This window comes from Trichosurus vulpecula, chromosome 2 (genome assembly GCF_011100635.1).
Source record: "Trichosurus vulpecula isolate mTriVul1 chromosome 2, mTriVul1.pri, whole genome shotgun sequence".
NCBI classification, from domain to species: domain Eukaryota; kingdom Metazoa; phylum Chordata; class Mammalia; order Diprotodontia; family Phalangeridae; genus Trichosurus; species Trichosurus vulpecula.
The window spans coordinates 173542587-173568894 of NC_050574.1; the positions used below are offsets into that span (position 1 = coordinate 173542587).

The following is a 26308-nucleotide window of genomic DNA, read 5'->3' on the forward strand; positions in this document are numbered from 1 at the left end:
CATATCCAGCAGAGGACTTTTGGTTCTAGTTTTATTTTTGCTCTTCGTATGTTTGTGTCCATTTCTGTGTTTTGAGAATTTCTATCATACCTCTTGGGGAAAAATGCTGCCATTGTAAACACATTCTAGTATTAAGAAACTTTTAAAAATGTTTCATCGTAGCCAGGGATGTTGTCATGATACTCCTGCATAGTTCTCTGGAAATCATCTCTCTCTGGGAGATGATTATAGCCTCCTAAAATTTAGAACAGGGACTTGAGAGCTCATCTCATCCACAGCCTCTCTCCCTTTCATTTTGTATATGTATGAAGAAATCAAAGTCCAGGGTAGGGAAATGACTTGCTTAAGTAGTCAGTAGCTGAGCTGGGATTCAAACCCATTTTCTTAGATTCTAAATTCAGAGATCTTCCCACTGTGCAATAAAAGTTTGTGTTCTTGCCTTCTTTGCATCCTCCTGTAGATGTGCTACATGAAGCTCAAATTGGTGTCATTTAATATGAAGGAATATAAAATTTTAAAGTTAACTAGACACCTGTGAGAACCTGTCTTTCACATGGACTTCTCTTATTACTGTTCCTCATTGATCTCCACACCTCAGAATTATTATAACACTTACTATCTCATCTGGGTACTTAATCATATACCACTTAGCATTTATTATTTATTTTGTATGTATGTCTCATTTTTCCAGTTGAAATGTTAAGACCCTTAGCCTTTCTGGGTCTCTGTTTCCTGATCTGTAGAATGAGAGGTTTAGACTAAATGGCCTCTGAGCTTACTTCCAATTGTAGATCTATGATTTGAAGAGGATCCTGTGATTTTCTAGGACAATATCATGTTTTCTATTTCTTTTGTATCTATCCTAGCACTTAGTTGAATATCTTCTATGCATCTATAAATCGACCAGCATTTATTTAGTGCTTACTGTATGTTGGGAAATAGAGATACAAATACAAAGGATGAAACAAGCCCTAACATCAAGGAGTTTATATAGTATTGATAATATTTGTTCAGTCATTTCAGTCATGTCTGACTCTTCGTAACCCCATTTGGGGTTTTCTCAGCAAGGATCCTGAAGTGATTTTCCCTTTCCTTCTCCAGCTCATTTTATAGATGAGGAAACTGAGGCCAATAAGGTTAAATGACTTGCCTGGTGTCACAAGGCCAGTACGTGTGTAAGGCCAGACTGAGACTTCCTGACTTTAGGCCCAACATTCTATCTTCTGTGCTGCCTAGCTCCCCTTTGATAATATTAGATACATATATTTCCAATTAAACAGGTCTTTTGTCCCTTGTCAATCAACCTAACACTTTAACACCTCGGTCACTTTCTTCATCATCCCCAGTGTCAGTAGTGACATTTATTAAACAACTACTCTTTGAAAGAGGGTGCTCTCAGTGTTGGGGATATAGATAAGCATAAGATATGATCCTGACTTTTTTAGGGGTTTATTTTCTGGATTAGAATATTGGACATATAAATAAAAGGCTAAGTATCTATATAAGTAAACATGTGCCAAATACCAAATGAGTAGAATGGAATAGACAATATGCTTTCAGAGCAAACAGTGATTATTGACAGCCAGGGCAATTAAGGAAGACTTTATGGAAGAAATGGAGCTTGGGCAGGATCTACAGCAAGGATGAGACTTGGACATCAGAGAGAAGAAAGCAGGAAATCCCAAGCAGAGGGGAATAAATGTCTTCCTTTTATTCATATAAAATCCCAGTTGTTTCGGTGCTGAAGAGAATCTAGTTTCTTTACTCGTCTGCCATTTGGATATTCTGGTAAGTGCTCTGATGCTTGGTTTCTCATGTTGGTGGAATGAGGAAGCAAATGATTAAATGACTTATTTCCTCAGGGTCACCTAGGAAGTACGTAACAGTAACAGAGTTATAGTGTCCAGTTTCTGGGCTTCAGTCAGACTGAGCTCTGTTGTTCCTCTGCAGTGGGATCAGTTAATACTAAATGGCCTGAGTACTGGACAGAGCCATGAGCTTTATGTCTGTAAAAGTGAGCAGGACACAAGTGGCTATGTCATCAACTAGTTCTGAGTACAATTTAGTTGTTCAAGAGGACATGGGGATTTACGAGTCCTTATTTAGCAACCTGCCTAAGACAGTCCAGCTTCTCTGGCTCCACTTCTATCCTCATCCCTGAATTTTGATGTGCTCGGGGAGCTGGTTCACTGCTATTTCTTCTGTCTTACTGCCCTTGCGGAGGTGATAGTGAGAAGGCCATGGCCATACAGATCCCATTGGGCTGATTTCACCCCATTCAATCTTCTCTGTGTGACGGTGTGCAGGAGCAAATGCCCAACTTTCACCAAAGCATATTGGTCACCTCTTCCCTTCTCATGCTGTCCCTCTTCATCTAACCCCCATGAGGGAGTAGTAATCTACACTATTGCATTAAACCAAATTAGAGAGCTCCAGAATAATGATGATTTCCAAAAAAGTAAAGAGCCCCCAAAAGTCTCACTCAGGCTTTCTCACACCCCTCTCAATTTCAACTCTGATGGTAGAGGTTGTCTCTTGGTTAACTATTGATCTGTTGTTTATGAGTTAACTTGCTCAGAATAGCAATACCATTCAGAGAACAGTATTCTGTTCTGGGATGAATCTCTTTACTTCTCTGCCTCTTACGATCTACCACCTCATAGCTCCCTCTGTGGGCTGCAAAAAATCAGGCAAGTGGAATGAAATGTAGAAGGATGTGTTCAGACGGTACTTGGGAGAGGAGTTGTTGGAAGCAATTAGGTACACAGACATCAGGGATGCAGAGTATTCTCAGGAGCCAAATCCCAAAGCATGGGACAGAAGGAGTTTGACAACAAGCATCCAAGTGGCTAGATAAGATAGCAGGTGAACAGCCCAACTTTCTGTATGCCCCACCAAAATTTGCAGGCACTTTACTAAAAGACCATTCATTATTTTCCTGTTTCAAAATAATAGAATTTAGGCATTAGAAGGGACTTTAGAAATGATCAAGCCTGGCTCTTTTTAAATTTACATATGAAAAAACTGAGCCACAGAGAGTTAAAGCTATTTATTCCTATTTATACTTCAAGATGCTGACTTAACTAGAATTACAGCAAGGTTTCCTTTCAGGACACTGTTTGCTTAACTATAATAGTATATTGAGGAATACAAAGTTTGGTATCATAGGTTACTAGACTTAGGACTGAAAAGACCTTAGAAGTAATCTAATCCAACTGTTTAATTTTATAGAGAAGAAAACGGAGGCCTAGAGAGGATAAGTGACTTGTCTAATGTCACACAGGTAGTAAGTGGCAGAGATCACATCTTACATTTCTGTAAAGTTAAAACAAAAGTGAAAAGAAATTCAGAAGATCTCAGTTTGAATCCTAATTCTGCCTAACTTATTTGATTTTGGGCAACTTACTTAACCTCACTGGTCCCAGTTTCATTACATACAACATGAGGGAGTTGGATCAGACCTGTATGATCGCCTTCATTTCAAAAACTGTGATCTTATGAGATAGGATTGGTCTTCTAAATGCAAATACAGAACTTGTTGCCGTTATATAATTCTGTTTGTTTGTTTAACTGGCTATCTCTCACCCCCAATAAATATAATTTCTCCTTCTAATGAGTTCTTGAGTAGAAATCTCATTCTTTGAAGACTTAGGAACAGGATTTGAGAATTTTAAAGTTCTGATATTTCTCATGTGAACTGGAAACAGAGAATGACTTGCCTTCTGGAGTACCCATTTGAGCAGAGAATCAGAGAATATTTCTCATTTGAGTAAACCAGGACATGATTATTTTTGCCCTCCAACCTTGTATTCCAAATGAGGATAATCTTAGGTTATCTCAGACAGTTAATACTCTTCTGGATATTTTCAAATGATACTAGGAAGAAAGGTGCTGGAAAATCTCAGATGAAAACATATGGTATGGCCATCACAAGGGAGAGACAAGGATTTGATATGCACACGTGCCTGGGCACTTGGGTGGAAGAATAGGTGAGAGCAAAAGATATTGTCTACCATGAAGTGTGACCTTGACCTACAACCTTCCCTGCTCGTGGTTCTGTTAGAAGCTGATCTAATGACACTTGCCTCCTGGGGGAACTTTGCAAAGCTTCATTAATTAATACTAACAAAGCATTTGAGCTCCTAGGATGTAAGTCTCCACGGAGGTGTAAAGTGTTATCCATGTAACATTATCCTTGCTTTGTTTGAAGGGTCTTTGCAGCCTCAGGAGCTAGTTGCTTTGTTCACAGCAGTGGATTCTGTGAAATAGTTTACTGATAATAACCAATAAACTGGCCTGTCAGCAGCTCCCCTCGAAAAGAGCCTGGGCGGCTGAAAACAGTCCTAGTTTTAGGAGACTTTAAATTGCTTGTATTTAGGGTACTGTTTCAATGCAAGACAAGCTGAACACAGGACTCCGTGAGTCAGACAAGTGTGTTTACTGGGGAAGGAGGAGGGAAAGCAGAGGACAGTTTCACCTGAATACAACTGTTAGAACTGCAGGTTTTCGGTGTATAGGTGTCAGTAAAAACCAGCTTCTCCCCTACCCGCCCCCCAACTCCCACTGGTTCCAAACATCTGCTTGACCACAATGATGCCTGTACTTCTTGTAAAGAGGTTTAATGAAGGGGCAACCTGCTCTAGGGTTTTTTTTGTTCAGAGATAGCTGGGTGATACAGTAGACAGAGCGCTAGGCCTGGAGTCAGAAAGAACTGAGTTCAAATGTGGCCTCAGACACTTACTAGCTGTGTGACCTTGGGCAAGTCACCTAACCTCTGTTTGCCTCAGTTACCTCAACTTTAAAGTGGAGATAATAATAGCACCTACCTTGTGGGGTTGTTGTGAGGATCAAAAGAGTTAAACATTTGTAAAGTGCTTAAAACTCTGCCAGGTGCGTAGTAGGTGTTATAAATGGTATTATTACTAGTGGCCCTCCTATAGTTGCTCTTTGTCCTTTAATTTCTTGAAACATTTTCTGAAGGATAGCATTTCTTTGGGGATATGATAATTTTCTCTGTGATAATATATTTCACTGTTATTAAATATATGATAATATATTTCGCTATTATTCTAGACATTTCTTGCCTTCCAAGGAATAGAAAGAGGCAGACAGAAAGATAAAAAGGAGAGAGAGACACAAATAGAGACGGAAAGAGAGACAGAGAGAGAGAGAGAGAGAGAGAGAGAGAGAGAGAGAGAGAGAGCCCAGTTGAGACCAATTACATGTTAAAAAACAATGATAGGGAGAGAGGGGATTTTTAAATTTAAGGTAGGGAAATCCACATGTGGGTGGTAGGTAGGAGTACTACAGATACATTTATGATGCCTTTTGTTTGGGCCAGGAGGTAGTTGGGGTTGCTGCTTTTGTTTTTGTACTCCTCCTTGTTTGGAAATTTTGATGGAGGGTCAAGGATTTCACTGCAAGTGGGAAAGCAGAGAGGAGATATTGGAGAATTTACTTCTAACCTTTCCTCCCAACAGCCAGTCTCAGAACTGCTCGCTGGGTTGGAGAGACAATCTCATTCCTCCTCATGCAAAAGGTTGGAGCAGGACCAAGGACAGCACCACAGTTTCATAAATGGAATGTTGATACTTTGAGCTATTTTGGAATGTCACTGGAACAGATTTGGTTCACAGATCTTAGTTTTTGATCTCTGATTTGAATGATGGTCTTAGAAAGGGTTACAATGAGGTCTGAAAAGACTTTTTATCCAACTCTGAAGTCCATCATCCAAACACAATAGACTAGCTGGAATGTGTTTGCATAAAGAAGTCAGTCTTTCTATACTGGCATTTTTTCCAGATCTCATATTTTGACATGGTTAAATTGTCTGGGCTTATTTGTCCAACTTGGTTTTCTTGTCAGTGTAAAACATTTGGGTTCAGAAAGCTTTTTAGGGACTTTTTTATCTTTCCTTTTCTCACAAAATGGGCAATATGAATTAATCTTACAATCTCCTTGATGGATTTAAAAAATATAATAGAATTTTTAATGAAAACAGCACCAACCCCAAAGAGTCATGGAAAATTACATAGCTGAAATCAACCCTCAGACAAAGCCCTTTCAGTCTAGTAAAGGCAACAGGAGATGTGTTTGTGTGAAAATAATCTTCAGGTCTGCTCTGGAGTTCAAACAAGCTACTAATGTGGGCGAAGAGTGGAAAAGACTGCTCCTCACCCAGAGTAATCTTCTTTGGGCAAACTTACTCATCAAAAACACTCAAGTCAAAATATCCTTAACCCTTTCAATTCTGTGAACAGAAAAAAATGTGGACTTTTTTACTCAGTATATTTAATTGTATATGGAAATTAGGGATAGTAATGCAAAGGTAGTATGGTAATAGAATGCTAGAATTGGAGTCCTAAGCATTTGGCTTGGGTTCAAATATCATTTCTCTTACTTACTAGCTATAGGACCATGGGTATTTCATTTAACCTGTCTGAACCTATTTCTTCAACTGTAAAATGGGAATATTAATATATTTAATAGCACCTCATTGGGCTGTTAGGCTCAAATGAAATAATGCATGCAAAGCACTTTGAAAGCACTAGATACCACTCTGCTACTATTAATGATTAGGAAAAAAATAGTAAAAGGATTTGGAGACATTAAGTCCATTCTCTAATTTTATAAGACATTTAGGCCCAGAGAGGGTAAGTGACTTGCTCCTAAGTTCACGATTATTAAGTAACAGAACTGAAGTTTGAACCCAGGTCCTCAAATTCTCAACCCATAGCTCTTTCTACCATGCCATACTATCTATTGACATTCATAAGGTATGCCTTGCCTAAGGCCATATAGACATTGAATTTCGAACAGGAATCTAATTCCATGACCAATTCTACTACCTCACCTTTAATGAAGTCTATCCATAAAATATTGCAATGTCTGATAACCATTCATTCAACCATTATTTCTTTTTATTTACTTATTTATTCATTTAATTGTTTGTTTAAAACATTCATTTTTTAAAGAATTTTGAATGCCAAATTCTCTCCCTCCCTCGAGCCTCTCTCCCATCCACTGATAAGGTTAAGTAATAAGATACCCATGATACTGCATAGGATATAAATATATTCCATATGTATGTGTGTGCGTCCTTTTCCTGTGATCATTTTGGGATACAGACCTAGTAGTAGTATTGCTGGGTCAAAGGGCATACACAGTTTTATAGCCTTTTGAGCATAATTCCAAATTATTCTTCAGAATGTCAACCAATATTTCTTAAACACACACATCCATATCCATATATTATATACACATGTGCATATACACATACATATACATGTGTAAGTATATACATACATAATATACACATACATATATATTCCTTAAGAAATATTGTTCAACATTCTGGAGAACAATTTGAAACTATGCTCAGAAGGCTATAAATCTGTACATACTCTTTGACCCAGCAATACCGCTACTAGATATATATGTGTGCATATGTGTGCACACACGTGTACACACATATACACATACATACACATACATATATACATACATATACACACATACGCACACACAAACATGTATATGTATGTATATAGTTGTTGATGCTAGAGTGCTAGGAGAGACACAAACTCAGATTGACACTAACCCTGACCTACTAAGAATATTAATTTGTAGTACTAGCAGCTTATCTACATTAGAAATGGGCAAATACTAGTTTCTTCCTCTAATGGAATGGATTCTGAATTTTGATTTTAATAGTTTATGTTGGAGTTAGCTGAAACATGAGCTGATATATTCTCTAGGGAAGCAAGCTACTGTAGTAGACAGAATACTAGGCCTGGCTTTAGGAAGGCCTGATTCCAAATCCAGTCCTATACATCTACTAGCCTGTACAAGTCACTTAACTTCTGTCTGCCTCAGTTTCCCCCATGATCAGTGGACGGGAATAACAGTAGTACCTACCTCATAGGGTTGTTGTGAGAATCAAATAAGGTAGCATTTGTAAAATCACTTAGGACAGTGCCTGGCACATAATAGGGACTTAGTAAATGCTTATTCTCTTCATTAATTCCTCCCCCTTTCCTCTTCCAAGTCAAAAGATTGGGTGGGATATTGAGAGTGAAATGGTCTAGGGATGTGCTAGACTGTATAAAACCTAAATACAAACAACATAAAATCAGACTTGCCCTCCTTTTTCAAGTAAAGTCCCATTGTTTTGAATGGGGAGGCAGTATGGTGTAGTGAAAATAGCCCTATATTTGTAGTTAGGAGACTTGGGTTAGAATCTCAGCTCTGCTATGTTACTATCCGTGTGATCTGTAACAATTCACTTAACTGCTTTGAACTTTGTTTTCCTTATCTATAAAAGTGACATTACAAAGCACTATATAGATATAAGTGATTATTCTTTACATATAATTTTTATTGCTGCTATTGGCCAGACTGATGATTTATTAAATCAGTGTAGGGGACTCCCAGTGAGGAACTCCTTCTGTAAGTGCAGATTAGCACCTACTCTGCAACTCATATTGTTCAAGAGTTGGTAGGCACTGGGAGATAAGTGATTTGCCAAAGGTTATTTTTGCCAGTGCATGTCAGAGGAAGGATTTGAGCTCTAATTTGGGTTCAAGTTTAATAGGGATATAAAAATATACACTGTCTCACATGATAGTGGGTGGTGAGTTTGATTAAAAAAAATAAAACAAAAAGAGGCTGTGAATCTAATGAGAAAAATCAATGATCTTTCAATAATTTTTTCCTTTAAGTCTCCCTCCCTCCCCCCAGAAATGTAATTTCTAAATAAGGCAGATAGATGGTGCAGTGGATAGAGTGCCCACCCTGGAGTCATGGTAGATTCCTCTCCCTGAGTTCAAATCTGGCTTCAGATTATCCCTGTTTGCCACAGTTTCTTTATCAGTAAAATGAATTGGAGAAGGAAATGGTAAACCACTTCAGCATCTTTGCCAAGAAAACTCCAAATGGAGTCACTAAGAGTTGGACATGAATGAAGAACAGCAACATTTTCTAGATAGGATGGACTAGGGGCTAAGAGTGTTTAGAAATATATTTAATGCATACAGTAACAAGTACTGATACTGTGAGAAACAACTAGAAATACATAGGCATGACTTGGATACAAAAGGGATGTTGGGAAATGGAATCGGTTCCAAAGAAATACTATAAGCACTCAAAAATTATGCTTGAGTGGTATGATATAATGGAGAATGTACTGCCATCAGATCCAGGTGACCTGCTTTTTAGTCCTATCTCTACCACTTATTATCTGGGTATGGCCATGAACAAACTACCTCATCTTAAAATGAAGGACTAGATGATCTCTCTGATCTGATCAGCTTTCAAATGCTCTTAATCTATTTAAAAAACATTAGAGGGAAGTAGTCCAACAGTCCTACAAGGATCCAGATGACCCCAAGAACCTGTTTAAGATTCGTTTAAAAGCATTTGGTTTATCATTGCTGTTTGTCCTTTGTTCTTGAAGAGAACCAATGATATCACGAAGGTAATGTCCTGACTTGTGGGTGAATTGGATTTAAGTGAGGCAGAATCTTTGGTTCACATATAATTGAAAGACAGTATTGATAATTACACGTTGAAAGCCTCAAAAGGTTAATTTGAAATAAATAAAAAGCTTATCTTGCCATGTGTGTGTATACATGTGTGTTCATGTGCACTTGTATAAACACCACCTGCGAGACAAGTTTTATCTTGAACTGAAGTATGGTAAATTAGAACATGTTCAAAATGGATAGAAGATAAGACATTATAATTAGTGGAAAATATCTTTTAGATGAAAAATTTCTCATTAATCACTGAAAGGTCCTTGTTTAGGATAACCTTTTGTACTAGAGATATTTGTAAATTTAGTACTTTAATTGACATACAATAGGGAAACAGATGGGATAATTTGTAGGCTTGTTCTTCATAAAATTTTTTAATAAACCCAGAGGTAAGAGTCAGGTTCGTGAACTGTATGCAAGTGGTAGTCACATAGTGACAATGAGATTATAGTATGGGCCTACCTTGTAAATATAGGGGATGAAGAATAGGTTGGATAGGATAGAATAGGATAGGATAGGACAGAATAGGATAGGATAGGATAGGATAGGATAGGCCTACATTGTACATATATGGAGTGAAGATGTTTGAAATAGTGAGGAAGACCAGGAGAGTTATGGGTAGGAAAGGCATGGAAATGAAGATGCAGTTCATGCTTTGGAAAGGGGTCAGAAATTGATGATTTTTCAGATCTCTCACAACTCAATAAAGCTAGAATTCAGAATAGATAACAATTTCTGAAGTACAAATATTAAAAACAAACAAGTAAAATTGGCTGGGAGGAAGAGGAAGGTGGACTGGAAGGGAAATGAGGAATTAGAAGCAGACAAGCTAGTCATGAAGATCCTTAAGATAGGATAGTGATTACACCTTTGATTTTATTCATATAAGAACCTTCCAGTCATTCAACAAACATTTATTAAGTACCTACTATGTGCCAGGTACTGTGCTAAGAATAGGACTACAAAGAAAGGCAAAAGACAATTTATGTTCTCTTGGGGGAGACAATGTTCAAATAACTATATACAAACAAGCTGTCTACAGGATAAATTGCAGGAAGAAGGTACAAACATTAAGGAGGATGGGGAAAAATTCTTGCAGAAGGTGGGGCTTTTTTTTAACAAGGTAAGTAAGCAGTTCTTCTGTAACTTATAGTCGTAGACTAGGGTTGCCTAGCTCACTGAAAGATTAAGTGGCTTGCCATTGGTCACATACTCAATGTTTATCAGAAGTAGGATTGAACCCAGGTCTTGCTAGCATTAAAGCAGCTTCATAAGGATACATACGCACACAATACATACACATACATGTACATACATGCACACCATGTGTACATATTGTGTACACACATATACATGCGTGCACATGTGCAGGTATACACATACATACATAAATACACACAATGCATACATATACACTATATGTATATAATGCATATATATATGTGTATACACACATATATACATACATATATGTATACATATACACATGCACATATACATACCTATATGTATATATATGTGTGTGTATGTGTATATATGTGTATATATATGTATATGTGTATATACATGCATGTATATATATGTGTGTGTGTATGAATTTTAAGGAGCATCCAACAGGAGCAACTGATGAGAAATTATAGATTTTATTTTTTCTTTAATTATCAAGCATTTATTTTCTCTCCTTCTTCTTACCTTCCCCACTTGGGAAAAGAAAGAAAAAGAAAAATCTTATAGCATATATAGTCAAGCAAAGCAAATCCCCACATTGGCCATGTGCAAAAGTGTGTGTCTCATTGTACATATTGAGTCTATTACCTCTCTGTCAGAAGGTGGGTAACTTTTAAGGTCATATGGTTTGTTTATAGTCCCTAGGTATATAAATGGTATTGATAACTATATATCTCTTATTTGAAACATGTTTATCCTAGACAGGTTGCAAATGATAATTTCTTGTAATTTTAGAGCTTGAGTAATTAGCAAGGGCCTTACTTTTTTCTTTTCTGAACTTCCATGGGTTTTCACAATCTATAACTTTTGTCAATTAAATCTGATATAGAAATAGAATATATATTCATATATGTATATATGAGCATGTATAGACACACATGTGTACAAACATGCATATATGTATGTACACATACAAACTTTTATCTACATAGTTAGATAGATAGATAGATAGATAGATAGATAGATAGATAGATAGATAGATAAAGTGGCATATCCATCACATAACTTGGATTCATAAACTCAGCATCACCCTTAATTCCTCACTGTCACTCACCCCATGTAAATAATGAGATGTTAAATCTTGTCTTTTCCTTCCCCACAACATCTCTCACATACATCCTCTTCTTTCTGCTTACTCACATCACTCTAGTTCAGCCCTTCATTACCTCTTGCCTGGACGGTTGCAATGTCCTCATATTTATTTCCCTGCCTCAATCCTCTTCCCATTCTAATTCATCCTCCATACAACTATCAAAATGACTTTTTTTGAAGTTTATGTCTGACTATATTATCTTCCCTACTTGGTAATCTCTAGTGTCTCTCTCTATTACCTCGAGGATCAAATATATACTTCTCTGGCTTTTCAAAACCTGGATTCTTCCTGTCTACATGTTACTTCCATCCATATGGTCTGGCCATACTAGCCTAATTGCTTTGGTTCCCATAATTTTCTGGCCCCCAACTCCATGCCTTTTCACTGGCTCTCCGAGCCTGAACTGTCCTCTCTCTTCACTTTCAGCCCCTAGAATACTTGTCTTCCTTCAAGACCCTAATAATGTAGGAAGCCTACACTGATCACTTAGTATGGTGTCTGACACAGAGTACTTAAGAAATACCAATTGACTGACTGATCACCCTAGCTGTTAATGCCTTCTCCTTGTATATACCTATTTATATGTATTTTGTCTTCTTCATTCAAATGTAAAGTTCTTTGGAGAAGGATTGTTTTTGTTTTTTATTTATATCCCCAGAACTGAGTATAGTGCCTAACCTGTACTGATACTCAACTGCTTGCTAATTCTTTAATATGGAGTATGTAATCTAGAGGACAGCTCAGTAGATAGAGTGACAGGCCTGGAGTCAGGAAGACTGATCTTCCTAAATTCAAATTTGGCCTCAGACTCTTAGTAGCTGTGTGGCCTTGGACAAGTCACTTAACCCTCTTTGCTGCTGTTTCCTCATCTGGAAAATGAGTTGGAGAAGGAAGTGGCAAACTACTCTAGTGTCTTTACCAAGAAAAGTCCAAATGGGGTCATGAAGAGTTAGACACACAACTGAGAACTAATGGACAACAAATTGACAACAATATAATCCAACTTCTGCCTATTGCCCCCACTTTTTTTTTACAGATCCAACTTTTTATTGAAAGAAGTTTTATATAGTTTTTCACTTTACACAAGGGTTTTTGGACATCCAAAGAGAGCGGCTTTCATGTTATACAAATGAGGAGGCAATATATACATACATCTACATGATATAGTTCTGAACAAAACAGTATTTTTCAGAAATAATTGTAAACTATACTGTCTCTCAACAAACCTGCACCATCATGGAAGTCGCCATGTTATCAAAGGCCCTAGAATGAATACAGTCTCCAGAGTTATAGAAGGGGTTACACATGACATTTGTGTAGGAATTATGTAGCTTTCAAAACATACCACGGATCTTGTCTCAAATGTCGTCTCCTGTTGGAGGAATCCACCATCATAACAAACTTCACCTTGGAATTCATCACATAGCCATATTCTTTGTAGTCTTCCGTGGGGTACAGGAGTCCCAGGTAGATCTCCCTCAGGGCCTTTTCCATTGCAGAGACCCTCTTGTCTACCCCATCAAGAGATGTGTGCCCTGTATAATGGAACTTTGGCTCACACTTTGCTGGGCTGCTTCAGATATAGAGTGCGTAATTCTCTTTGGTGATCACTGAGATACACACTGACATCTTGGTAGAGGAAGGAAGACTATTGCCCTTTTCAAAGTAGGTTTATATGGACTATATGTGCCTGACTTTTGGTAGAGAGGTCCAAAGTCATATTGGTCTGATCAACCATAGTTGGACACACTGTACCTTGACTCCAACGCAATGATACTATTTTGGTCCTTTTCAAGAATGAAGGAGAACAAGTAACCACACTTGAAACTAAACTTGTATTTTATGTTTATGTACGTACCTGTACCTGTGTTTGCATGGCATTTGTGTATTTTGGATGAATAATCATATAGATAAAAGATTATTTAGCATGTCCTTCATAGTCTTTGGTAGAGAAACATGCACCACATATACAGAAACAATAAGGACTTTTTCTTTTCTATTTCCTGAATAACCTATGTCATTTAGGATCATAGAACTAGAGATGAAAGGGACCTAAGAGGCCAGCTAGTCCAACTGTCTCATTTTACAGATGATGAAACTGAAGCCTGGAGACTTAAAATAACTTGCCCAAGGTCATTCGGGGTGGAATTTGAATGCAAATTCTCTGCAACCCAAGTTTGCATTCTTCCTCCTGTGCTATACCACCTTAATATATAGCTTTAAGGTTGGACTCCTGTAGCATTTTGCTCCAATAGCATGTAATTTCAATTGAGTTTCACAGTAATCTTGTGAATTCACTACTAAAGATAATTTAGTCCCATCTTGCAAATGAAAAAAAAAAACTGTGTTATATGGCTAGTTAATATCAGAGTCAGTTCATTCTAAGGCCAAGTCCAGGGCAATATCCACTATGATAGTAGCCACAATATACCTTGACCCAGAGATTGAAAAAATAGTTGCTTTGCTAGTTACTATTAATATGTAATTAGCAAGAGAAAAGAAAGAATATCAGTTAAAAAAATTCTTAAAATACACACAACAGAGTAACTAGCAATTCACCCCAGGAAACAACATTTAACATATGAAAAACCCTATATAGCACAGAAATACGCAGTTTTACACAAAGTCTTATTTTTTATACTGGAGTGTTTATTTTGCTAATAATTGTCAAAAACATCAGTGGTGGGTGGAGTGCTCCGAGTCTTCAATAAATATACCAAGATATGGTGCAGTACTCATTTTTGATAGAAGGAGAGACATTAGAGAAGACATTTAATCCCTCTGCCATGGAGAAGTTAGTCTGCCACAGAGAGTATAGGACCAGGAAAGATGAATGAGGTGATTCTACAAAAAAAGTTGTATATATTTAAATTGACTTTTACCCCTAAGTAAAAACCATCTATGGAGATTCTCTTCTTGCTATCAGTATTTTGGCTGCTCAACTCGGAGTCTGTGAACTTCCCACTAGAAGGCCAAATGAAATGGTTATTATCACTGTAGACTTATAGCTGTTATGACAAGAAGGAATTCCAAACAAATTTTGTATAATAATTCAGCCATGACTCTTTCTCACAAAGCTAAATGAGAATGTAGCAAAAAGGGATTTATGATAGTATCAAGTCTGGCCAGAGAGATGGAAAGAGCTTCACAAAAAGATCATGGAAATATGGAACCATGGGGTGGGAATGGACTCCAGAAGTTGTCCAATCCGTGGTTCACTAATAAGTCCAAAGCGTTTATGATATTATGGGAAGAGCACTAAGCTGGTGAGTCTAAAGACCTGGGCTCAAGTCTTAGCTCTGCCGCTTAATAGTTGTATGCTCTAGAGTAAATCGTTTAACTTTGTACCTCAGTCTTCTTGTCCACAAAATAAGCAGTTTACTACATGAGTGACAATGTCCCCTTGGTCTTCAAGGTTCTGTGGTTGCTATGATTCAACGAAGGAGGTGATAGCGCTCCAGTTAAGAAGACCTGAGTTCAAATCCCACCTCTAAAACATTCTAGCTTTTGTTAATTAAGTTAATTCACTAGGAAGCTGCCCCTTCAAAGCACATTTTTAGAGTATTCAATTTGCTGCGCACATTTTTCTCTCCCATTCATATTGGCATTCAGATATCGTGTATACATTCAACAAATCATATCTTGCGAATCACAATATGTAGATCTTAAAATACTACTCTGTGTATGCAAGGTTTGTTGTTTTGTTTGTTTGTTTTAATAGACAATGTTCTACTTTTTGCCATGAAATACAGAAAATAGCTTATTTTTAACTTTTTTGTAATGGACAGGTTTTTTTTAAAGACTTCACAATTTGGTTTATTTTGCTAAGATGTTGAATACTGTTATTAAGAGAAATTCAAATAAATATTCAATTAAAAATTGTAGCTGTGAATCATAACTAAGTCCCTTATTCTATCCGATCCATTCAGTTCGGTCATTTTTCAGTCATGTCTGACTCTTTTTGACACCATTTGGGTTTTCTTCTTTTTATGACAAGGAATGGTTTGTAATTTCCTTCTCCAGCTCATTTTATAGATGAGGAAACAGAGGCAAACAGAGTTAAGTGACTTGTCCAGGGTCACACAGATAGTGAGTGTCTGAGGCCACATTTGAACTCAGGAAGATGAGACTTCTCAACTCCAGGCCCACCACTCTATCCTTTGCTCCCTCATATATAAAATGGAGACAATGATACTTACACTAACTATCTCAAATGGTCTTTGTGATGCTTACATGAGATAATGTATATAAAGCATTTTTAAAGCTTGAAAGTGCTATTTAATGTCAGCTACTACTGTTGCTGCTGTCATAAACCATTGTCATAATTATTGTAAGAGAACCAAAGTCTGTCATCATAAGAGAATCACGTTATTTTTTTTCAGTGAGTTACCCCTCAACTCAAAAAATAAGGACCTCTGTCCTCAAAGAGCTAACAATTTAATTGGGGAGTCAGAACATACGCATGTGAAAAAGTAGTTGCTGTGTAAGGCTTTAAAAAAATCTTCAGGGAAAAAATTCTATAGGCTTTCCTAGGAACATGTTTCCAGAATCTTAAAAACCCTTCATCATTAGGACAACCTCTTAAACTTCTAAATGAAACTTGGCCTCCTACAATTTAATTCCCACTGTCAGAAAGAATAAAAGTAGAAATAATATCTTTGGGAAACATACTGAGAAAAGAAGTAATGAAGTAATGCTGATGGTGGTGATAATTCATTACTTAATAAGTATATGTTGATCATCCCTAAGTGCTCTCTGGAAGAGTACAGGAGATATGTTCTCCATTGTCATGAAACTTTCCTGGAAATTTCTTATCTATTTAGACTCACTGAGTTTCATAGACCCCCAGAAGTCACTTTTAGCCATTAGAACCTTTGGATCGGAAGAAAATGGAGCAGTCACTGACCAGAACATCCACAGCTTCTTAAAACCAGTGGCCAGAAAATGAGGTAGAACATATCAATAAATAAACTAGGGAGCAAATAGAATTAATAAATAAATAAATAGGGTTAGCAAAACCAGTGCAAAAGCACCAGCTAGATCAAGTAATGTCAGCTTTTCTCTCAGCTTTTCCTCCCCAGCGCCAACTGTCACTAATTTAACTAACGTTTTGTAAATAAATGTGGCACTCGGACAGCTGTCAGCGCGCCTGCTATAAACACTCCTTTTGTCACTGAAAGCTGGCAGTGCCGCTCTGTTTCCCCTGCAAATGCAGCCGGCACTGCCAGTTGGCTCCTGGATCCAGGACTGTCAGGAAAATACATGGAGACCAAAGGCTGAGAGATGAGGGCCTTGCACCAGACCCTATGCAAACATACTTCCATTTGCCAACAGCTTGGAGAAGGGCAACTAACTCTTGTTTCCCAACTGTCATTTTTTTTCCATTAAGTTTACTCATCGGACCTCTTCCTACTGACCTCAAGGCAAAGTCAAGATGTGCATTTTTCTACTCACCTCACCTGACTTGGCATAAAGATTCATGTGTTGCTTTCTTCTGGGAAACTTGGTCCCACCACTAAAGTTAGAAATCTTGTTATTTAGGTTGGTGTTATGCTTCATTACCAAATATACCTTTTTCTGCTCTACCTGCTGGATAATTACTGTGCATCGTGTAGCTAAATTCTTCTAGGTCTGAGCTTATTGCTGGAAGTAAGATAGATGTCTTTGGATTCTGCACTAAGTCTCCCAGGGCCAATTAAGCTACCTGTTATTAAGTCGCTGCCTTAGTTCACCCCATTTGCCTGTAGAGCAAATGCAGCTTCTGTAGGTTCCTAACTCATACACAGGGAGAAATTAATCAACAAGCATTTATTAAGTGCTTTCTATATGTCTGGCACTTTGCTAGGCACCAGGGATATAAGTACAAATAAAGAAACAATTCCTATTCACAATGAACTTACATTCTAACAAAAAAGATAAGTACCTACATAACATAAAGTTAATAAAAATAAATATTAAGTTTATATATACAAAGTAGTCAAAGACAAGGTAGTTCAGAAGGGAGGGCACTAGCAATAGAAGGAGACTGGGAAAGGCTTCATGTAGGAGACGGAGCTTATGCTGCATCTTAAAGGAATAGAGGGATTCTCTGAGGCAGAATTAAGGAGTTAGTGTATCTCAGGCATGGTAGACAGCTGATACAGTCAAGGAATAGAAGATGGAGTGAAATGTGTGAGGAAGAGAAAGAAGGCCAGTTTGGATAGATGATAGAGTGTAGGGGAAGAAGTCTGGAAAGATAGAATGGAACCAAGTTGAGAAGAGTTTTAAAAGCAGAACAGAGGAGCAGTATAATTATATTTGGTCATAGTGGTATGAAGAACTTGGCCCATTAGAGAAATGTTATTGGTATTTTTAACTAATATAATAGACTGTGTTGTTTGGCATGTTTGGGGATTAGTATATTGAGGTTGGAGAATAAAAGAATCACCTAATCTTAGGGTTAGAAGGGTCTCCAGAGGCCATCTATTCCAACCTGTACCTGACCAAGAATCTCTCCTACACATTTGTGAATAAGTCATCATCCAGTCTCTACTTGACCCTCAATGAGAGGGAATGAAGAGCCCATTCCTCTTTTGAATGTATTGTATTCTTTTTTCCTTTCTGCCATGAACATTTGTTCATGTTTACTATGTGCAAGGCATGATACTAGCTGTTGGGGATGCAAAGGCAAAAAAGGACACATTTCTAATTTATGGTGCTTCTTTTCTACTCAAGAGGTTGCACATGTAGACAAGTGGCCAATGGAAGACAATTTAAAGAGGAAGAAAATATTAACAAATGGGAGGATTGAGAAACTTTGAAAGAGAGGTACTGCCCGAGCTGAACAATAAAGACAGCTAGGGATTCTAAGAGGTGAAGCTGAAGAGGAAATTCATTCTAGGCATGGGGCCACACAGCCTTTGTGAAACATAAAAAGTTGAGTTAGGGAAACAGCTATTATATCTGTGTGGATGGACTATAGAGTACATAGTGGGTATTATATGAAACATATAATGAAAAAAGTAGGCTGGAACTAGACTATGGAGGGTCTTAAACACAAAGCTGAATACTTTGTTTTTTGGCCTAGAGGCAATAGGGGGAGACTAAAGATTTTTGAGCAGGATAATAACAAGGTCAGACCTGTGTCTTAGGCAGGTTACTTGGGCAACAGTGTGGATGATGCCTTGGACAGGAAAAGGACTAGAAGAAGGGAGATCAGTTATTAAGCTATTTCAGTGTTTCAGCTCAGTAGTAATGAAGATCTGATCTGGGTAGTGACTGTGCGAATAGAGAGGAGGGACACATTTGAGAAATTGTGGTGATAGAATTGTCAAGACTTTTCCAACTAATTGGAAATGTGGGTGGAGTGGGAAGAGTAGGAAATGACTATGTATTTGGGAACCCAAGTTCATTCTAAGGATTGTGATATCCTCAATAGAAAAGTTAGTTTTAGATGACAAAAAGGTAACTTTAAAAAAAACAATTCATTCTATTGTGAATATGTTGAGTTTGACATGCCAGTCCAAGTGGAGATGTCCACCAGGTGGTTGGTTATGAAGAACTAGGTCAAGAGAGAGATTATGACTGGATATATAGGTTTGGAAGCTATCTACATTAAGATGAATCTGTGAGGACTGGTAATACCACTAAGAAAGAAGAGAAAAGGACTCAGGATAAATCAGTGGGGGAAACTAACATTTGAGGATGGGCAGCAACTATGATTGAGAATAAAGATTCAAGCAGCTTAGAAGAAAAAACAGAATTTAAAAAAACTGTGACTTATGAATAAAAGAAGGGGATAGTATTCAGGAAGACAGAATGCTTACCAGTATAAAAAGCTACAGAGAGGTCAAGGATGAAGAGGGCTCAGAAGAAGCTATTAGAATTAGCAATCATTAGTAAACTTTGGATAGAGCAATTAGAGTTCAGGGGTAAAGTTTGAAGCCAGATTGTAAGGTATTCAGGATTAAGTAGCATTTGAGAAAGTGAGTGTAAACAACTCTGCAACTTTTTAAAAGAGTTTGGCTATGAAGGAGAAGAGGAAAAATGATATTTTAAGACAACAATACAATTAAAGGGGAAAAATTAAAGGATGGGAAACCCACATGTGTTTGTAAGTATCAAGAGAAAGACCATTAGGCAAAGAGAGATTGAATATGGGGAGGGCAGGAGGAGCTCTCAAAGGAATTGGGATCCTTTTAAAGGAATGTAGTCAAGTGGATAAGTAGAAAAGGGGGAAAACTATCGAACACTCAGGGAACAGAGCAAAATAGGAGGATGGGATGTTTTAAGGAAAGAGTAGATGGATTATAAGGTATGCAGGGGAGGCTAATGGATGATGGCTTTAATATTCTCAGTAATGTGGGAGATAAGGTCCTCTGCTAGATAGAAGGAATCAAGGGTCAGAGAAGAGAAAGTTTGAACAACTTCTGCAGGGGGCTTGATAATGAGTCAGTCAAGGAAGAATAAAGAGATTGTCACCAGTGAGGTCCCAATTTTGATTAGCTAGCGTTAGTCTGTATTTGACCCAGTCAGGAAGTGGTGTGATTTTATCCAGTGGTGTTCGGTAGTATACGAGGATGAACAGAGAGGGCAGATAATGGGGCCAAACCAAGAATAGCTTGTGACAGGACATGTGTGGCAACAGGGCAGAGAGAAAAGAGATTGAAAGGTAGGAGACAGGCTGCAGTTAAGCTAGTTAACCTTGGGATAAACTCTGATGAGAATAAGGTGCAGTCAGAGCCAAAGCGTTAGACTGAGAAGACAGGGAGGGGTAGAGGGACCAAAGGCCACGCTGAAGAAGAATAACACATTCAGGCACAATTAAGCAACAGGAACAATGGATATAGAGAAGATTATCATCTGAGTGAAGAATTGAACAGTTCAGGCTCACAGGATAGAGACGTGACCATTCCTGTATGAGGATGATGTAGAGTGAAGGCGTAATTGGTGGAAGTTGATGAGTTTGATGAACATTAGCAACTTTGACAGTTTTGACAAACTGGGAAGACAGAATGGCAGTGGAGTGTACAGATATTGTACCAGACTAGGAAGTGAGATGGTCTGCCTTTGTATCCTGAGCCAGATAGTTATTAGCTGTGGTAATCCTTGACAAGTTATTTAACCACTCTGAACCTCAGATTTCCTATCTACAAAATGGGAATAACAGCACAGAGTTTTTGTGAGAATAAAATAAAATATCATATGTAAAGTACTTTCTAAACATCAGAGTATTTTATAAATGTGAGTTATTATTATTACTTTAGGTACAGAAACATTCTAATTGAACTCCCCTATGAGATTAGGAGTTGAGGCTGAGAGAAAGACTGAGTCATTCAGCATAACTTTTAAAAAAGATGAGACACCTAAGGTATTTACCATAGGCACACAAAAATGAGGGAGCTTATAAAACATACAAAACTGACATTGACTCTCCTAAACACAGTCCTTCAAGATAGAGAGAGGATTACATATTCTTGCCTTGGGGACAAAATTAGCTAGTTCTGGTGCTTGAGTTAGGTACTTAATTCCTTGAGCAAAGAAAGAAAATGACCAGGAAGATTGTAGATAACAGCTGTAAGGACCTGAGCTGGGTGATATATATGAATAGAATGAACTTCAAAGGGAAAAAATAAAGATTGGTTAGTGATGGTGGCAAAGGGGTGGTCTGGAAATGGCAATGAGAAATAAGATGGCTGCTCCTTGGCACAGCGTTGGAGTGATATGACACATAGATTTATAATTAGAATTCAAAATAATAATTGATATTTGCATAAGGGCTGAAAATAAAGTATTATATGAGATCTAAGGTGTATAAATTGGAGGAGGTGAGGGAATCAAGGCGCTCACTGGCTAGATGTTTCAGAGAAGGCTTTTTGGTGGTTTCTGAGTCAGACCTTAAAAGCATCAGAGGAATTAAACAGGCAGCTTCTGCATGGAGATTGGGGGCTACATCCAAAGCATAAGAGATAACATGAACAAAGATACGCAAATGGAAAATTCCATCGTGTGGTATGGAAAATTGTGAGTCATCCACAGTTTAACAAGTCTAAAGTACGGGGAAGGGGAAACATGAGAGGAAAATGAATAAGTAGGATGGTACTACATTGTGAAAGCCTTGAAAACCAGGATTTCAAATAGACATCGTAGACAGGCTTAAAGTTTATAAATTTATTTTCTATATTTCACTTATGTAGAATATGTAATTCAGTCTTTCATACTCTTTCATGACCACATTTGGGATTTTCTTGGCAAAGATACTGGAATGGTTTGCCATTCCTTCTCTAGCCCGTTTTATAGATGAGGAAACTGAGGCAAGCAGGGTTAAATGACTTGCTCAGGGTCACACAACTAGTAAATGTCTGAGGCCAGATTTGAACTCAGGGAAGATGACTCTTACTGACTTCAGGGGCAGCATTCTGTCTACTGTACCACCAAGCTGCTCATGTAGAATATATTCTCTGATAATTCCAGATAACTGAATGAAACATTACTATAAAAAGCTTATGTACAAAATAAGTTTATTTACTTATATAAATTCTTGAAGGCCTCATTTTTAGCATATGATTAATTTAAATGCTGTTGCTTTCAAATGCTATACCCTACCCTTATACCGCCACCCCCCCATCTCAGTCTCAGAATTTAGGTGAACTGTGGGCTGTATCAACAGGTGGGCCAAAGACCATTTTGTATGATGAAAAGCAGACCTTAAAAGACAGATGAGAGTAGATGGACAGAGAGGACAGTGAATGGAGGGCAATAAAGTGTAGAATATGTGCATTAGGGAGAGAACACTGAGATTTTTCACTCTCTCATCAATCCTGATGTCATATCTTTTAGCATCTCAGTTCTGAAAATCTCTGGTGCAGTTTAAGATCATGAGCATCCCTGGATCAAGAACAGCTAGAGGAAATACTCCTTCTCCCACTTTATTATATACCATGTGACTTCTCCTTTACTTATACTGAAAGAGGAGAAATTCTGCATTTTCACTCTGAATAGTCAGCAGTGTGTGTGTATGTGTGTGTTTTAATACTCTGTTAGCAATTAATAATTCCTTTTAATAAATGCAATGAAAAAGAATCATTATTGGGCTCATGCTTTAATTGAATTAATAATTCATTTTTGCTATTAATGTTTTTTTAATATTCTGTGTATTATTTCTTGTTCTATTAGACAGATATGACAAGGAGTTAAAATGTGGGGTACACAGGGAATGTGTGTGGATCCAATTCTCTTTATAATGCATGGGAAAATGACAACCATCAGTGTAAAAGATATGTATGTTGGAATAGGAGGCCAGAAGCTACCGTGATGCCTTCACATCATGGCAAAAAAAAGCAATTGAGGCCATTTGAATTGTTTCTTGGAAATAAATGGGCAGATGTGGATGGAGTTCCTACACCATCAATACTACTCACAGAATCCTGGGGCTAAAAGGGACTTTCCTAAGCATCTGGTCCAAAATCACATGACCTTTCGATAGCCACACCTCTTATCCCAGATAGAGCATAGCACTGTCAAATACTTAAAAACCCCGAGGAAAGAAGATCCCTCCCCTGATCTCTGCTAACCTGTTTCAGTGACAAATAAACTCTAAATAGGCATAGTACATATTATGTTGCCATGACTAATGGTGTTTCACAATAACATTGCTGTAATGCATTATAGCCAGACTGTGTCACAGCAAAGGGAATCCTACTGTGATGCTCCTTTCTTCCCCTCCCAGATGGCTTCTTTTCTCTGTTTCCTCTCCCACTGGCTTCAGCTCTATTCTCGTTAGCTCTGTGTCAATGGAATTAATGTCATTTCACCTATAAGTCCTGTTTTCATAGAACTAATTAGATGACATATGACCATTGTCAGGAAGTCTCTTATATATAGTACAAATGAGTTGCCTCTTTTTCTTCAAATGGCTTCCTATTCTCATTGAACACATTCATATAATGTGCCATTCATTGTGATCTGCCCAATTTTTCAACTATGGCAAGGGGGTAGGAGGTGGTGGGTGTGAATTAAACTTTGTAGAGGCTGTTCAGCAGAGAGCCTCAGGGGCAGAGAAAGTACTGGGTCTCAGAAGTCATGGGTAGTCAATTTTCTTTGTCTTCTGGGTTCTCTGAGTAAGAGCCCTTGGTGAAAACTGAGACAAGTGTTGGTCAGCATTTATGAGGAGTAATAGGGAAGCCTGTCACAAATTGCCTGGCATGAAACTACTTAGTGCCTTCTTGCTCCTGGCATGAAATCTGGTTTTTGCTACCCTGTTTTTTTCTCACATAGACACCTCGTTCTTGTAAGCTACATTGTGGTGGTTTTCTGCCTTCAAAATAAGTTTTGTTATTAACTTTTTTGCTGCCTTTCAAAGATACAGGGGAAGAGAGAGTCCCACAATCTGTGGAAGGGAGAGGTAGTGTTTTTGGAAAATACTTGGCAGCCCGTGATCTGTTTTCCATCTCCTTATATATACATTATGGAGAGATGGTTGATTGACAGAAAATGGTACTATACAGAAGAGGGGACTGGAAGCAAAGGTTTGATCAGAGACAGACCTTTAATTAGACCCTTGTGACAGATTGACTCTGGTGTTTTCCACTTCCTCCCTTGCATGTACTTCACCCTTTCCCTGACAAGCTCAACAGAAGCTGACTTAAAGAAGAATGCCTGTGGTGAAAAACACGTATTTGTTAAAAGTTTGTGTTCAGGCCATTTCACTTCTAAGAATATCTCCTGCACTTTTTGCCTCATTTTATGGATGATGCTATTCTAATAAGGCACCTTTCCTCTCTGCATTAAATCCTCATCCTGAGACCCTGTCCAGACACTGCCCTTGATATTCTCTCTTTATTTTTATTCCTGACCTCATACAAAGGACTACTTACAACTCCAGTAGTGTTCCACTAATAGATAATATAATGGAACTTTTAAATAGTAGCAAAATGCCGTCCATTCCCCATGTGTGTAATTCCAGGGGAAGTGAGGAGAGAGGGCTTAGAGAAGATAAAATAAGTAAAGACGGTAATTGATGTAAATAGTTGGATAAATATTTTAAAGTTTACAGTGCCTGGAGTGGGAAGGTCTGTGTTTACTCTTGTTGCCCCCTGTGTATTACAAATAATAAATGCCCACATGTACAATCAATGTAAAATGTGCTGAAGTAGAAGCTGCAATTAAAAAAAAATAAAAGTTTTATTATTGGCTGGTAGAGGACATCTATCTGAACCCCTTCATTTTATGGATAAGGAACTGAGGCCCAGTGAGTTGTAGTGATTTGAGCAGGGTCACAGGGGTAATGTATAGCAGAGCCAAGATTTGAACCCCAGTTCCCTGACTCCAGATGCACGGTATTTTCCATTACACCACAGTGCTTCCTATAGGTCTGCGCAGAGTGAGTACCCGCCATCCAATTAACTTAGGCCACACACATGGTTGTTACTTAGCAACAAAGGGCCTAGAGATTTTACAGACTGACACTTATGCAAGTCCTTCTTTGATCTCTCCTCATGGCAGAGAGAGGGGACTCTGGATTCTCCCTGTCTATAATAGAACTAGCTGGTGCTACCAAGACGTGAAGGCCGGTCAGAAGTCTTTGTGTTGCTGCCCGAAGATAAATCTCATGAAGTTTGGGGAGGTCTGTAGCCAGATTATCCATAAAGGTTATGGGTGCTTTAGCCACAGCAAATCTCAAAGACCTTATTCATCTGTAGCAAACCTACTCTATCAGTGGAGATGATACCTGTACAAGCCTGTCATAGTTCCTTAAAGCACTGAAAGTAAGTTACCCTCCCCCCAACATTTCTAAATAATTCTAGGTCTTTGGGGTCAGAATCTCACTAGTTCTTATGTTAATCAAGTTTAATGGAGATAATACACTGCCAGGCTAGAAATTGAAAAGGCCACCAAATCACAGAATCTCACAGATGGAAGGGATCTTAATGACCATCTAGTGCAACTCATAGCCAGAAGAGATCCTCACTTCAACTCAACCAACAAGCAGCCTTCTGGCTATTGCTTGAAGCCCTCTAGAGAGAAACCCACTACCTTCTGAGGCATCCCATTCCCCTTACTTCTGATTGTTATGGAGTCTTTCCTAACATTGAGCTTGACCTTGGTTTTTTTGAAACATCTCCTATTGATCCTAGTTCTGCTTTCTGTGACCAAAAAAACCCTACAAATATTATTCCTTTTTCACCTTATAACTCATCAAGTATCTGTCAAAATTAGTTATCACATGCTTCCTCAGTGTTCTCTTCTGTGCTCCAAATATTCCCAGGTCTTCCTTGTGCTGTTTGATTTTAAGTCAATTCACTCTCCTGGTTGTCAGAGTCACAACTGCAAATTATAAAACCTGGGACAGATTCAGTTGGTCAGGAGGTAGGGAGGGGATGAAGGTGATGGGGAGAATCAGGGATTGTCTGTTTGACTAAGGCAGGGGTTGGTGAACTTCTGAAGCCCCTGGGCCAGATTTGGGCCTTTGCCTGGC

General features: G+C 38.1%; 1 protein-coding gene and 1 pseudogene across 5 annotated transcripts in view; one reads left to right on the plus strand and one right to left on the minus strand.

Moving 5' to 3' along the window:
- The window catches only part of NTM (neurotrimin), a 1301011-nt gene that overhangs the window by 735012 nt on the left and 539691 nt on the right, over nucleotides 1-26308 (plus strand). The gene's annotated exons all lie outside the window — the stretch shown is intronic.
- LOC118838026 lies at nucleotides 13071-13482 on the minus strand (annotated as a pseudogene).